This window comes from Manis pentadactyla, chromosome 12 (genome assembly GCF_030020395.1).
Source record: "Manis pentadactyla isolate mManPen7 chromosome 12, mManPen7.hap1, whole genome shotgun sequence".
NCBI lineage: Eukaryota > Metazoa > Chordata > Mammalia > Pholidota > Manidae > Manis > Manis pentadactyla.
The window spans coordinates 54066643-54082583 of NC_080030.1; the positions used below are offsets into that span (position 1 = coordinate 54066643).

At 41.2% G+C, this 15941-nt stretch overlaps 1 long non-coding RNA gene across 1 annotated transcript in view; it reads right to left on the reverse strand.

Annotated features, from left to right (window-relative positions):
- Window positions 1-604: 604 nt before the first annotated feature.
- The window catches only part of LOC118921731 (uncharacterized), a 28597-nt gene continuing 13260 nt past the window's right edge, over window positions 605-15941 (reverse strand). The window contains exons 2-3 of the long non-coding RNA XR_005028474.2: window positions 11281-12253; window positions 605-968 (exon numbers count right to left, since the gene is read on the reverse strand). This is a non-coding gene — a long non-coding RNA (uncharacterized LOC118921731). The remainder of the gene's footprint in view (window positions 969-11280; window positions 12254-15941) is intronic.

The following is a 15941-nucleotide window of genomic DNA, read 5'->3' on the forward strand; positions in this document are numbered from 1 at the left end:
AGGCTCAGGACTCCCTTTTCCATGCAGGATCTCAGTCAGATGAAACAGGATTTAGGTAAATTCTCAGATGACCCTGAAAAATATCTAAACAAATTTAGGCCCCAAATGACATCATCTCCTCACAAGAGGAATTGGAGCATGTTGGGGTCCAACTTGGGATCCTTCCTTTTACATGCTTGTTTGCCTGCTTCCTCCAGGTACTATTTCCTATGTGGAAAGACAGCACATCTGTGCCTCCCAGCGAAGTGGACTAGGCCATGTACTGTTACAATGCTGTCACTGGACATCTCCAGAGGCCCTGGGAAAGTGTCTATGCCTCTTCCCCTTTGTGGGGCTTCACCCACCCCTCCAGAGAAAAGAGAGCCATCACCTTAATTCCTTTCCCCATAGGATTGGGTCTTACCAGAGGAATAAGGACCAAAATTGGTGGTGCACTTACTGCCTTTTCCGTATATCAAAATTTGTCCCTAGTAGTTGCTAAACCTAGAGGTTGCCCCTAGAGATTGGAGGAAATGGGCGAATCTACCATGGAGGTAAGAACCCAGATTGAATCTCCGGCAGCAGCAGACCTACAAAACTGCTGTGGCTTAGGTCTCTTGCTGCTGCTCAGGGAGGGCTATGCACCGTGCTCCAAGAACAGTGCTGTTTCTGGGTCAATCCATTAGGACAAGTTCAAAAACACATTCGGAACGTTACCCAACGGGCTTCCAATCTAAAGGACACAGCCTCCCAAGCGTGCCTCACCTGGGAAAATGCACGATCTTGGATGTCCTGGCTCCTTCCATTTCTATGGCCCCTTGCCTCCATCTTCCTTTTACTCCTGTTCGGGCCTTGTCTATCAAACTTCCTAGGTAAATTTGTCTCTTCCCACCTTCAGGCAATAAAACTTCAGATAATCCTTAGCCAATCAACACCCAGTTGTCGTCATTCTATGGGGACCTTTGGATCGATGCTCCAGGACAAGTGAGCTGAGACGACAGTCAGCAAGAGGCGGGACCCTAAAAACCCCTCTACTCCCGTTCTCAGCAGGAAGTAGCTAGAGAGAAACGACGCCCTCTTCCCAAAGATTATGGGGTCCCAACTCTTGAGGGGGAAATGTCAGGTAGCTAGGCAGATGTGAGCAAGTCCCACCCTGTCCTGGACAAGGTCTTCCCATTCTCCGTGTACCCCCTTGTCACTAGATGGCATAACATCCCCCAACCCCTCCTGTTTATGGTTCACTTATCAGGAACAAACAAGATGTAAAAAGCCCAATGGAGCTTCCAGACCACCAACACAGTTTGGTGCAGGCACACTAAGACCCAGGAGGTGACCCAAAGTTACCTTGGAGTTCTTCATACCATAATTATAATAAATTTACATGCAGTTTTTCCCCTTTGCCCAGCCCCCCACCCCTACCCCCTCCCATAGATTTCACCTGGGTACTCATGGGTAAGCACCTGGGCACTTGGAAAAAGATTATATAACATGAAGTTGTCAATCAACATGTCAATTAAAGGATGTAAGATGCAGGGAGGGACTTTACACTATTTTAAAAATCAATTCTAACCCTAATAGTTGTGTTGCTTCTGGTTTCCAGATGGCCCCCTCTCCGCCCTTCCTGAGAGTGTTCTTTCACTTTGCTTAATAAACTCCTGCTGCTTAAGACTGTTCTCTCTCTTCATTGAATTCTTTCCTTGGAGAAGACAAAAAACTGACATCAAAACAAACTGGTAACACTTCCATGCTCTCAGTGTGCCATTCCCCACACATCTCCACCTGTTCACCAACCCAGAAGCTCTTTGAACCCTGTCCTTTTTGGTTTTAATAGAGGTGTCATTACATAGGCATGGTTGATTAAATCATTAGTGTGGGAACAACTACTGCCTACTTGCAACCATTTGTCCCAGAATAACCATGTGTCCACATGGCCCTCTTTTTTGGGTGGTATGCTAACTATGTGGTGTGTTAATGGCCTGGGTCCACTAAACCCAGGCCTGCCTTATTGACAGACATGTCTCACTGGAATGCAGACCCCTCTGTTGAAGTTTTGTTCCTTGTGGTGCTGGTCACATAAGCATGATTTCTTCTAGCATAACACATAGAATAGTCATAAATCAAAGTACTCTTTTTGGCACACATGTAGTAGTCTCTGACCCTCACCCCATATAAACAGTTGCCTCCCTGTCCACAACAGCAATTTGCAACCTAGTCCAGCCAGCTGCTCCTGGACTCCTGTGCATAAATCTTCCTAACCCTCATGTCTCATATGTCATCTCCAGGTCTTCCTTCAGTCTCTCTAGCTCTTTCCCATTGCAACTTGCCCACTTGGTCATGCAATGGTACTTGTGATCATACAATCAGCCATTGGCAATTGATTCAACCTCCATCTTCTCTCTCCTCCCTGGATGTCAGCAAGTGGGTCCATGGGCGGCAACCTGTCCCTATCCTTTGGTGCTTTCCAAAAGTCACCTCATTAACATAACAAAAGACAATTTGACCCCTTTCAACACTTGGAAATACCAAGGATTTTGGAAGCTGTGAGCCAGGAGCTATGGATAAAGACCAAATATAAAGGAAGAATATACTTTTGGCCATCTGAATGACCAAATATATATTTCTTATAAATCACAGTATTGCAAAGGGACACAGACATTCAGTCTACACCAAGTAGTAAGAAATTATCTTTTCATTCTGGTTTGATTTCTAGTCCAAAAAATCATATTATAAATTCTTTATTCCCAGAAACAATGTATTTCACATCTCCTTTTAGAAATCTGGCTGAAAATACATACACCTTCTTTGATCAAAGTATTGATTACAATAGCTTGATAGCTATTTTATTTTTAAGATTGACAGGAAATGGGCTTCCATATCATAATTTGAAAGGTACCTAAAGGATCCCTTTTCCCAGAGAAAATATCTTACCCTCTATGTACTTGTCAAAATCTCCAATGTCACTATTGCAAACCCATTGTTTTGCTACTGAGAAATTGTCATAATGTTAAAATATCTAGAGGTCTGGAGCGAAGATGGCGGCGTGAGTAGAGCAGCAGAAATCTCCTCCCAAAACCACATATACCTATGAAAATATAACAAGGACAACTCTTCCTAGAATAAAGACCAGAAGTCACAGGACACCATCCAGACCACATCCACACCTGAGAAAACCCAGCGCCTTGCAAAGGGGGAAAGATACAAGCCCCGGCCCCGCGGGACCCGAGCGCCCCTCCCCCCAGCTCCCGGCGGGAGAACAATAGGCAGAGCGGGAGGGAGACGGAGCACAGGGCTGCCGAACACCCAGCCCCAGCCATCCGGGCCAGAGCGCAGACACAGTACGTGCCCAGGGGGCCCTGGATACTGGGGGAACAGGGCAGCAAGAACAGTGAGCGGGCACCGGAGGCCTGGCGCCGGAGGACATAAGAAGAGCGAGCAGCCATTTTTTTTTTTTTTCTGTTTTGTTTTGGCGAGTGCTTTTTGGAAGTCTTAAAGGGATAGGGACCCCAATACTAGGAAAACAGGGTAGCAAGACCAGTGAGCAGATGCCTGAGGCTGGCACCAGAGAATAAAGAAAAACGAGCAGCCATTTTTTATTTATATTTTTATTGTTTTAATTAAAAAAAAATTTTTTTTTTTGTGGTCGTTTTGTTTTGGTGGGTGCTTTTTGGAAGTCTGAAAGGGTCAGGGCAGGACACTTAATCCAGAGGTAGAGAATCCGGGGATCTCTGGGCACCCTAATCCCCTGGGCTGCAGGGAGCTCGGAGGCCCCTTACGGAGATAAATAGCCTCCCGGCCACTCCCCCTCCAACGGGACTCCACCATTTTGGAGCAGCTGCCCGAGCTAGGCCACGCCCACAGCAACAGCGGAGATTAACTCCATAGCAGCCGGGCAGGAAGCAGAAGCCCTGTCTGTGCGCAGCTGCCCAGCACAAGCCACTAGAGGTCGCTGTTCTCCCAGGAGAGGAGGGCCACAAACCAACAAGAAGGGAAGTTCTTCCAGCCGTCACTCGTCCCAGCTCTGCAAACTATTCCTATCACCATGAAAAGGCAAAGCTACAGGCAGACAAAGATCACAGAGACAACACCAGAGAAGGAGACAGACCTAACCAGTATTCCTGAAAAAGAATTCAAAATAAGAATCATAAACATGCTGACAGAGATGCAGAGAAATACGCAAGAGAAATGAGATGAAGTCCGGAGGGAGATCACAGATGTCAGAAAGGAGATCACAGAAATGAAACAAACTCTGGAAGGGTTTATAAGCAGAATGGATAGGATGCAAGAGGCCATTGACGGAATTGAAACCAGAGAACAGGAACGCATAGAAGCTGACATAGAGAGAGATAAAAGGATCTACAGGAATGAAACAATACTAAGAGAACTGTGTGACCAGTCCAAAAGGAACAATATCCATATTATAGGGGTACCAGAAGAAGAAGAGAGAGGAAAAGGGATGGAAAGTACCTTGGAAGAAATAATTGCTGAAAACTTCCCCAAATTGGGGGAGGAAATAATACAACAGACCACAGAAATACACAGAACCCCCAACAGAAAGGATCCAAGGAGGACCACACCAAGACACATAATAATTAAAATGGCAAAAATCAAGGACAAGGAAAGAGTTTTAAAGGCAGCTAGAGAGAAAAAGGTCACCTATAAAGGAAAACCCATCAGGCTAACATCAGATTTCTCGACAGAAACCTTACAGGCCAGAAGAGAATGGTGTGATATATTAAATGCAATGAAACAGAAGGGCCTTGAACCAAGGATACTGTATCCAGCATGACTATCATTCAAATATGATGGTGGGATTAAACAATTCCCAGACAAACAAAAGCTGAGGGAATTTGCTTCCCACAAACCACCTCTACAGGACATCTTACAGGGACTGCTCTTGAAGGGAGCACTCCTAGACAGAGCACAGCACAAAACACCCAACATATGAAGAATCGAGGAGGAGGAATAAGAAGGGAGAGAAGAAAAGAATCTCCAGACAGTGTATATAACAGCTCAATAAGCGAGCTAAGTTAGGCAGTAAGATACTAAAGAGGCTAACCTTGAACCTTTGGTAACCACGAATTTAAAGCCTGCAATGGCAATAAGTACATATCTTTCAATAGTCACCCTAAATGTTAATGGGTTGAATGCATCAATCAAAAGACACAGAGTAACAGAATGGAAAAAAAAGCAAGACCCATCTATATGCTGCTTACAAGAAACTCACCTCAAACCCAAAGACATGTACAGACTAAAAGTCAAGGGATGGAAAAACATATTTCAGGCAAACAACAGCAAGAAGAAAGCAGGGGTTGCAGTACTAATATCAGACAAAATAGACTTCAAAACAAAGAAAGTAACAAGAGATAAAGAAGGACACTACATAATGATAAAGGGCTCAGTCCAACAAGAGAATATAGCCATTCTAAATATATATGCACCCAACACAGGAGCACCAGCATATGTGAAACAAATACTAACAGAACTAAAGGGGGAAATGGACTGCAATGCATTCATTCTAGGAGACTTCAACACACCACTCACCCCAAAGGATAGATCCACCGGGCAGAATATAAGTAAGAACACGGAAGCACTGAACAACACAGTAGAGCAGATGGACCTAATAGACATCTATAGAACTCTACATCCAAAAGCAACAGGATATACATTCTCCTCAAGTGCACATGGAACATTCTCCAGAATAGACCACATACTAGGCCACAAAAAGAGCCTCAGTAAATTCCAAAAGATTGAAATCATACCAACCAACTTTTCAGACCACAAAGGCATAAAACTAGAAATAAACTGTACAAAGAAAGCAAAAAGGCTCACAAACACATGGAGGCTTAAAAACACACTCCTAAATAATCAATGGATCAATGACCGAATCAAAATGGAGATCCAGCAATATATGGAAACAAATGACAACAACAACACTAAGCCCCAACTTCTGTGGGACACAGCAAAAGCAGTCTTAAGAGGAAAGTATATAGCAATCCAAGCATATTTAAAAAAGGAAGAACAATCCCAAATGAATGGTCTAATGTCACAATTATCAAAATTGGAAAAAGAAGAACAAATGAGGCCTAAGGTCAGAATTGGAAAAAGAAGAACAAATGAGGACTAAGGTCAGCAGAAGGAGGGACATAATAAAGATCAGAGAAGAAATAAATAAAATTGAGAAGAATAAAACAATAGCAAAAATCAATGAAACCAAGAGCTGGTTCTTTGAGAAAATAAACAAAATAGATAAGCCTCTAGCCAGACTTATTAAGAGGAAAAGAGAGTTAACACAAATCAACAGTATCAGAAATGAGAAAGGAAAAATCATGACAGACCCCACATAAATACAAAGAATTATTAGAGAATACTATGAAAACCTATATGCTAACAAGCTGGGAAACATAGGAGAAATGGACAACTTCCTAGAAAAATACAACCTTCTAAGACTGACCCAGAAAGAAACAGAAAATCTAAACAGACCAATTACCAGCAACAAAATTGAAGCGGTAATCAAAAAACTACCCAAGAACAAAACCCCCGGGCCAGATGGATTTACCTCGGAATTTTATCAGACGTACAGGGAAGACATAATACCCATTCTTCTTAAACTTTTCCAAAAAATAGAGGAGGAAGGGATACTCCCAAACTCATTCTATGAAGCTAACATCACTCTAATACCAAAACCAGGCAAAGACCCCACCAAAAAAGAAAACTACAGACCAATATCCCTGATGAACGTAGATGCAAAAATACTCAACAAAATATTAGCAAACCGAATTCAAAAATACATCAAAAGGATCATACACCATGACCAAGTGGGATTCATCCCAGGGATGCAAGGATGGTACAACATTCGAAAGTCCATCAACATCATCCACCACATCAACAAAAAGAAAGACAAGAACCACATGATCATCTCCATAGATGCTGAAAAAGCATTTGACAAAGTTCAACATCCATTCATGATAAAAACTCTCAGCAAAATGGGAATAGAGGGCAAGTACCTCAACAAAATAAAGGCCATCTATGATAAACCCACAGCCAACATTATATTGAACAGCGAGAAGCTGAAAGCATTTCCTCTGAGATTGGGAACTAGACAGGGATGCCCACTCTCCCCACTGTTATTTAACATAGTACTGGAGGTCCTAGCCACAGCAGTCAGACAAAACAAAGAAATACAAGGAATCCAGATTGGTAAAGAAGAAGTTAAACTGTCACTATTTGCAGATGACATGATACTGTACATAAAAAACCCTAAAGACTCCACCCCAAAACTACTAGAACTGACATTGGAATACAGCAAAGTTGCAGGATACAAAATCAACACACAGAAATCTGTGGCTTTCCTATACACTAACAATGAACCAACAGAACGAGAAATCAGGAAAACAACTCCATTCACAATTGCATCAAAAAAAATAAAATACCTAGGAATAAATCTAACCAAAGAAGCGAAAGACTTATACTCTGAAAACTACAAGTCACTCTTAAGAGAAATTAAAGGGGACACTAAAAGATGGAAACTCATCCCATGCTCGTGGCTAGGAAGAATTAATATCGTCAAAATGGCCATCCTGCCCAAAGCAATATACAGATTTGATGCAATCCCTATGAAACTACCAGCAACATTCTTCAATGAACTAGAACAAATAATTCAAAAATTCATATGGAAACACCAAAGACCCTGAATAGCCAAAGCAATCCTGAGAAAGAAGAATAAAGTAGGGGGGATCTCACTCCCCAACTTCAAGCTCTACTATAAAGCCATAGTAATCAAGACAATTTGGTACTGGCATAAGAGTAGAGCCACAGACCAATGGAACAGACTAGAGAATCCAGACATTAACCCAGACATATATGGCCAATTAATATTTGATAAAGGAGCCATGGACATACAATGGCGAAATGACAGTCTCTTCAACAGATGGTGCTGGCAAAACTGGACAGCTACATGTAGGAGAATGAAACTGGACCATTGTCTAACCCCATATACAAAAGTAAACTCAAAATGGATCAAAGACCTGAATGTAAGTCATGAAACCATTAAACTCTTGGAAGAAAACATAGGCAAAAACCTCTTAGACATAAACATGAGTGACCTCTTCTTGAACATATCTCCCCGGGCAAGGAAAACAACAGCAAAAATGAACAAGTGGGACTATATTAAGCTGAAAAGCTTCTGTACAGGAAAAGACACCATCAATAGAACAGAAAGGAACCCTACAGTATGGGAGAATATATTTGAAAATGACACATCCGATAAAGGCTTGACGTCCAGAATATATAAAGAGCTCACACGCCTCAACAAACAAAAAACAAATAACCCAATTAAAAAATGGGCAGAGGAACTGAACAGACAGTTCTCCAAAAAAGAAATACAGATGGCCAACAGACACATGAAAAGATGCTCCACATCGCTAATTATCAGAGAAATGCAAATTAAAACTACAATGAGGTATCACCTCACAGCAGTAAGGATGGCTGCCATCCAAAAGACAAACAACAACAAATGTTGGCGAGGCTGTGGAGAAAGGGGAACCCTCCTACACTGCTGGTGGGAATGTAAGTTAGTTCAACCATTGTGGAAAGCAGTATGGAGGTACATCAAAATGCTCAAATCAGACTTACCATTTGACCCAGGAATTCCACTCCTAGGAATTTACCCTAAGAATGCAGCAATCAAGTATGAGAAAGACCAATGCACCCCTATGTTTATCGCAGCACTATTTACAATAGCCAAGAATTGGAAGCAACGTAAATGTCCATCGATAGATGGATAAAGAAGATGTGGTACATATACACAATGGAATACTACTCAGCCATAAGAAAAGGGCAAATCCTACCATTTGCAGCAACATGGATGGAGCTGGAGGGTATTATGCTCAGTGAAACAAGCCAAGCGGAGAAAGAGAAATACCAAATGATTTCACTTATCTGTGGAATATAAGAACAAAGGAAACACTGAAGGAACAAAACAGCAGCAGAATCACAGAACTCAAGAATGGACTAACAGGTACCAAAGGGAAAGGGACTGGGGAGGATGGGTGGGTAGGGAGGGATAAGGAGGGGGGAGAAGTTGGGGGGCATTAAGATTAGCATGCATGGGGGAGTGGGAGAAAGGGGAAGGCTGTACAACACAGAGAAGGCAAGTAGTGATTCTACAACATTTGCTATGCTAATGGACAGTGACTGTAAAGGGGTTTATAGCGGGGACCTGGTATAGGGGAGAGCCTAGTAAACATAACAATCGTCATGTAAGTGTAGATTAATGACACCAAAAAAAAAAAAGGCAGTTCCTGTGTGGAGACCTCCAATGAGTTCTACACAAGGGTATAAAGGGCATATAAAAGTGTAGGCAAAGGGTCTGTTTGTGTTTATACAGAGGATCAAAGCCTAATTGGGCTACCCCGAAAATGAACTAAGATACGATATGAAAAAGAACTTCCAACATCAGCACTCTCTGGAAGACTCATGCCAGAAGATGATCATCAAAAAACCCCAACAAAGATCCACGCACTGCTACAGGTGTAGATGCACTCATCCCACCAGTTCCTGGACTTGCCATGGGAATGAAGAAGGAGATATCTAAGCTGGCCTGTGCATACAGTAAAACAACAAATTTGACTGGATCTACGCTGTTGGAACTCAACCAAGAATTAGGAGAACTGCAAATTGTAGCGCTCCAAAATCTTACAACTACAGACTATTTACTGTTAAAAGAACATATGGGATGTGAACAGTCCCCAGGAATGGGTTGTTTTAATTTGTCTGATTTCTCTCAGACTGTTCAAGTTCAGTTGGACAATATCCACCATATCATAGATAAGTTATCACAAATGCCTAAGGTGCCTAACTGGTTTTCTTGGTTTCACTGGAGATGGCTGGTAATTACAGATATGCTTTGGTTACGTAACTATACTCCTATTATGTTAATGTGTGTGCGCAATTTAATTAGTAGCTTAAAACCCATACATGCTGAAGTTACTCTACAAGAAGATATGTCAAAGAAATAATCAATCTTCCCAGGTTTTCTTCCGCCTGCTACTTCTATAGCTTTTCTTCTTCCTTCCTAATTACAACCCTTAAATAGAATTCGTGCCTCATATCACATTTACCGAGTATCATAATTCTTCCAAGTGGTAAAGATACCTCAAGACAAATGCTGGGCATAGAAGCCACAGGGCATAAATATGCAAAGAAATAAAAAGCTAACCATTTCAAACAATAAGGCTTCTCTCTCACTTACCAACTTTACATTTCCCTGTATGGCCCCGGAAGATGACTGGTTAGCCAGAGACGGGTAAGATTCCTCAAGGGAGGAACAACCTAAAACAGGCACAGTCGCAGGGGGGTCATCAGGTGAGAAATTGTGGATCAACAGAGGTGAGGCTTAGAACCTCACCCCCCCTGTTCTGAGAGAAATCTTCTGCATACATGGATGTTTTATTGCCCTTGTCTAGCTTGGATTAACACATAGTCTACAGGCACACACCTGATCATCTACATTTGCTCTCTTACAACACTAAACTATATTTTTTACCTTTATCTTGTATCTACCTACCACTTCAGCATTTAATTAAAAATAATAATAATAAAGAGAGAAATGTGGTATTCACATATAAATCAAGTATAAAAATCAAATGAGTATTCATATTTGAACTGACTGTTTATAGTTCATAATGCATGAGCAAAACCGAAAGTTTCTGTGATGGCTGCCCTTGTACTGTTCACCATGTAACTTATTCACTATGTAAGAATTTGTTCGCCATGTAAGAACTTCTTTGTTATGCCTCAGAAGATTGGAGACTGACGAAAATTAGGCTTGGGGTGGATTAATGATTGTGCATTGAGCATTGACTCCCCTATACAGAATTTTATTGTTGTTAACAACCATTTGATCAATAAATATGAGAGATGCCCTCACAAAAAAAAAAAAAAAAAGTACACACTTCCAATAGTAAAATAAATAAGTAACCGGGATGTAATGTATAGCATAAGGAATATAGTCAAAATATTGTAACAACTTGGTATGGTGATAGCTGGTAGCTAGAATTATCATGTATATAAATGTTGAATCACTGTGTTGTACACCTGAAAATAATGTAATGCAATACTGTGTGTCAACTACCCTTCAATAAAAAATAATTATCTCCAAAAAAAAAAAAAAGAAAAGAAAATATCTAGAAGTGCTAATGCTAAAATGATTATATCAAATGGGGAAATATAAATTAATCTGTTTATCCAACTTTACCTAGAGGTAGCTAAGAGTACCTGCTTGTTGATTACAGAACGATTTACCTAAAATTGATGATAGATCAAGGTGGAGAAAAGCCTTAAGCTGAATGAAGCCTTGTGAACCAGTTCCAGGCATTATCCAAGTAGGAGGACACTTGCCATCTGAACAGCAGCAGGACACTGGGCGTTGGCGTGGTGAGGGAAAGCACTTAGATGGAGAGGACAAAGCACCAAAACAGGAAGTGTGAGGCACTGAGGACAAACTGCAGGTTCCTTTATGTTGCTTGGTGTTTCTCAGAGAGTTTATCTAGCTCAGTGTTTTCTGTGATGTTGAGAAATGTTTGCTAAAAGAATATGGTACCTGTCCTTTATGAGACTGACCACAGGTGGCTAGAAATGATGCTAGATGAGCACTTTCAGTTGCAAGGGACAGTGACACTCAGATTTCCTTTAGTGACAAAGGAATTTGGTGAATGTGTGTGGGAAAGTCAGAAGAGGTAACAATCACCAGATAGTGGGTCCTCCTGGAGCCACAGTGAGGAAGAGTTAGTTGTTCAGGGTACACTGGCCTCTGGCCAATGCTGCAGCTCCAAAATGCAGGTCTCATGATCTTCCCTCAACAAGGGATCTCCTTTGCTGCTCTCCTAAGTGTTCTAATTTCTGTCCTTGAGTTTGTAGTTTCTCCATTTTTCTTTCCCCCCCTTTCCTCTCAGCCGTCCTCTCTTCCATTTTGGTTTACATTTCAGCTGTCTGAAAGAGAATTCATTTAGGTTGGCCTGACATTGAGTGAGAAAAAAATTTCAGTTTAATTAAAAGAAAACCAAACTGGCAGTGGCTTAAATCAATAGGACCTTATTTTCCTTCTATAAAGAGTGTTCCAAGGTAGGTGCTTGTAGACATTGGTTCAGCTGCTCAATGAAAACATCAACACCTCAGGCTTTCCATCTTCCTCAACCATTTTTACTGTTGGTTTTTGTCTTCAATCATGTCATCTCATGGTTGCAAAGTGGCTGCTGCAGATGCAGTCATTATCTGCCTACATTTAAGGCAGAAAGATTAAAGAAGAGTCAAGGCCAGCAAGCTCTTTTGTTGCATCTGTAACATGTGTGCATCTGTGTACACATACATGCACACACAGACTTCTGCTTATGTCTCATTGATCAAAGCTGTGTCATATGACTACACTTAGCTGCCATGAAGATTGAGAAAGTGAGAATTGAATTTTCATAGCCTCTATAGTGGGAAGACAGCAAGGTAGAAGGATACCGAAAAAGGTTATTAACAGTCAGCTAATGAACAATGCCTGCCACAGTCACCATCTCAGGTGTGGAATCTACCTTAGGCAGTATTCCAAGACAAGCTGCTAGAAGATTTTACAGCCTATGGATAACTGCCTCTGGGTCAGGGGTTGATCTGATATGATCAGGTGTCAGCATGACAGCTTTCCTTGGAAGAGGGCTATGTGCAGCAAGAATGGGTAGTACTTTGTTATCAGTATGATATACAAACATGTCTAAATTCTTATGTGACCCAAGTATAGCTTAACCAACCACAAATTTAACTGTACCTGCTACAATCACACACCTATGCACAAGCTGGTTTTGTTCATTCATATATTTATTCAATAAATATTAATGGAATGATAGGCACTTATCTAGTTGCAGGGGATATGGTAGTGAAGAAAATAAGGAGCTTAATTTTTAATGAAAGAGAGAAAATTTATGCCCTAATAATCCTGTTGCTCTCTTTGATAATGATTACAATTTCACTACCTAAATATTTGTAGAGATACACATACACACACACACACACACACACACACACACACACACACACACACACACACAGATCCCCAGAAGTTTAAGTACTATGGCAAAAACATAGTTAAGTAAGGGCAGTGTGCAGTGTAAAGTAATGGGTAGAGAGAGGTTTGGGGAGAATTGACTATAATGTATAGACTAATCAGAATTTGGAACTAAGTGCTTTAGCCACAAACTTTTCGATCTGTCTCCTTTAAAGGACAACTGGCAGACATTTCTGCTCTAGAGAAAAGGGGAAGGAAATGCATGGTGCCAGGAGCCAAAAGTACACAGTTTGTGCTGCACACCCAGTCTTTGTTCCCATTAGGTCATAGTTTTAATTTCCTAAATTATTTTGTTTGGCTTATGAATTTCTTCTAGGCTGTGTTCAGTATGTACCACAAAACGTAGCCTTAGCTCCTGATCATACTGCATTTTACACTTGACTTTGGAATTATCCACCCTTCACCCCACATAGGTTTTCTTGGTTTTAAAAACTCACCAGAGGATATAGTGGGGACTAACCAACATATAGTTGGAGATTTTCTCCAGCCATTAGACCTTGGATTTTTATCAAGGAAACTGGCATTGTTCATTTGCCTTCTGGGTGGCTATGTAAGATTTACATATTGGATTTAAATCTATCACAGACCTTCCTCCTACCTCTCTTACTAGCCAATGACTCCTTCCTCTAACCCCCCAGTTTTGTTCAGACTAATTCCTTCATATCTTTCAAGTCATAACATAATTGTAACTGCCTTAAGAAAGAATTTCCTTAATACTTAGACTAAGCTAAATCCCTCTTTATTGTCCTGTAAATCCATTGCTCTCCTTGATAATGACTACCATAATTCCAGTACTTCTTTGTGTAATAGCTTATTTAATGCCTCCTTGATCCCTCAGGAGACTATAAGCTCCATGAAGGCAGGGGCCATGTTTGTCTTGCGCAGGTCTGTATCTCAGCGCAAAGCAGTGTTAGACCCACACAGTGGCACTCAATGATATTTAGTGACTTAATAAATATCTTTAGTCTCCAGTGACTAGGACAGTGCCTCAGAAGGATAGGCTCTATGGAGGGTGCTGGTTGGGAAGCTAGGCCCATATCCCCCTTCAGGACAGAAGACTTAGCCTCATCTCCCTGCTGCTGGGAGTGTTACTGGTAGAAATCCTCAGTTGTCAGCACTCTTTGGAGATTGCTTCAGTAAAAGAAATGGACAGCTTCAATTACTTCCCCTCCAGGAATGGTTTGTATGCATTGATTAATCAATGCTGGGAGTTGGAGGCCGAACCACTCCTACCAATTCAAGACACCTCTGAAAGGCCATCTCATCTCCAAGGGGTCAGTTGAAGCCTTTGTTGGGATGGCATCACAAATCACCTTCTCCCTCCACTCAATTCTGTTTCTTCAACCTGCTTTTCACAGATGTCGATTCCAGGATCCAAACAAGAGCATGTCTTGCACATTATTCTCCCCCTCCGAGTCTAATTCATGGGTAATCCAAATCGTGATGACTGCTACAAAAATATTAACAACTGAACTGAATATTAGTATGTTCTGTCCTTCTCCATAAACTCCTAAACAGATAAAGTTCTTATTATCCCTGCATTCTTGCAATGACTGGACAATACCTTTCACAGAGGGAGTGCTGTGATCTGAATGTTGTGGCTTCCCCCAAATTCATATGTTAAAATTCTAACTCACAAAGATGACAAGACTAGGAGATGCTTATGTCATGAGGGTAGAACCCTCCTTAATGGGATTAGTGCTTTATAAAAGAGGATTCAGAGATCCCTTCCTCTTCTGTCATATGAAGATACAACTAGAAGTCGGAAACCCAGAAGACAGCCCTTGCCTGATAATTCTGGCACTCTGATCTTGGACTTCTAGCCTTCAGACTGTGAGAAATAAAATTCTGTTGCTTATAAGGTACTCCATCTGAGGTATTTTGTTATAGTAATGCAAACAGAATAAGACAGCAAGGCATCATAAACACATCAGACAAAATATTTCCCAAAATTTAAGTCTAGATTGAACTAAAGAATTCCTATTCAAAGTATGGTTTTATAGACAGTGGACTAGCATTTTCTGTGTATTTTGTTACATATGTAGAATTTCAAGGACAAATCTGAATCAGACCAACTGAATCCAAATACATGTTTTAACAAGATCACCAGTGGTTCACATGTTCATTGAAGTTCAGAATTTACTGAGCTAAGGAATATAATAATGTAAATAAAATGATTTGTTAATTCCTCTATACTTTGTACATTATCATCATAAGGCTTTTGTCTCTAAAATTTTGCTTAATGCTAGTGTAATCATGCATTCTTTCATTCAATGAATACTGAGTGCCAAATATTTCAGCCCTATCGAACTTACGTTCTAGAAGGAGAAAAATAAACATTGATATGCATATTTACAGAGTGTGGGAGAAGGTGCTAAGTGCCTGAAAAAAAGAGTAGGGCAGGGTAAGTAGGATGGGAAGACGGATGCAATTCCAAATTTTTGCAAAAGGCCAAAAGAGGAGACCAGAAGTAGGTGAGGTAGTAGCTAATATGTACATCTGAGCCCAAGCCTGGTGTGTTCTAGGCAGGGCAGAGACCAGTGTGGAGGACTGAAATGGGGGAGATGCACAGTAATTTGAGGAAAGAGCTCAAAAGGGAAAGAAGGCAGATCTCGTAATAAGAAGCTGCTTAACACATCCAAATAATTCCTTAAGAGATTATGCAAGTTGCTTTTCCTCCAAGAATAAAGTAGTTCTTGGCCAAGCGAATTCGATTTGGGCTGTGAAAACTTGGGCAAGCCATTTCACCAGTGAGGCTTCAGGTTCGTTAAATACAAACGCAGGGATTAGAGAAGTCACGGGCCCTTTCTGTTCTAAATTCTCAGGTTCCCAGAGGCCCTGATGGCAAGTTTAATAGGGT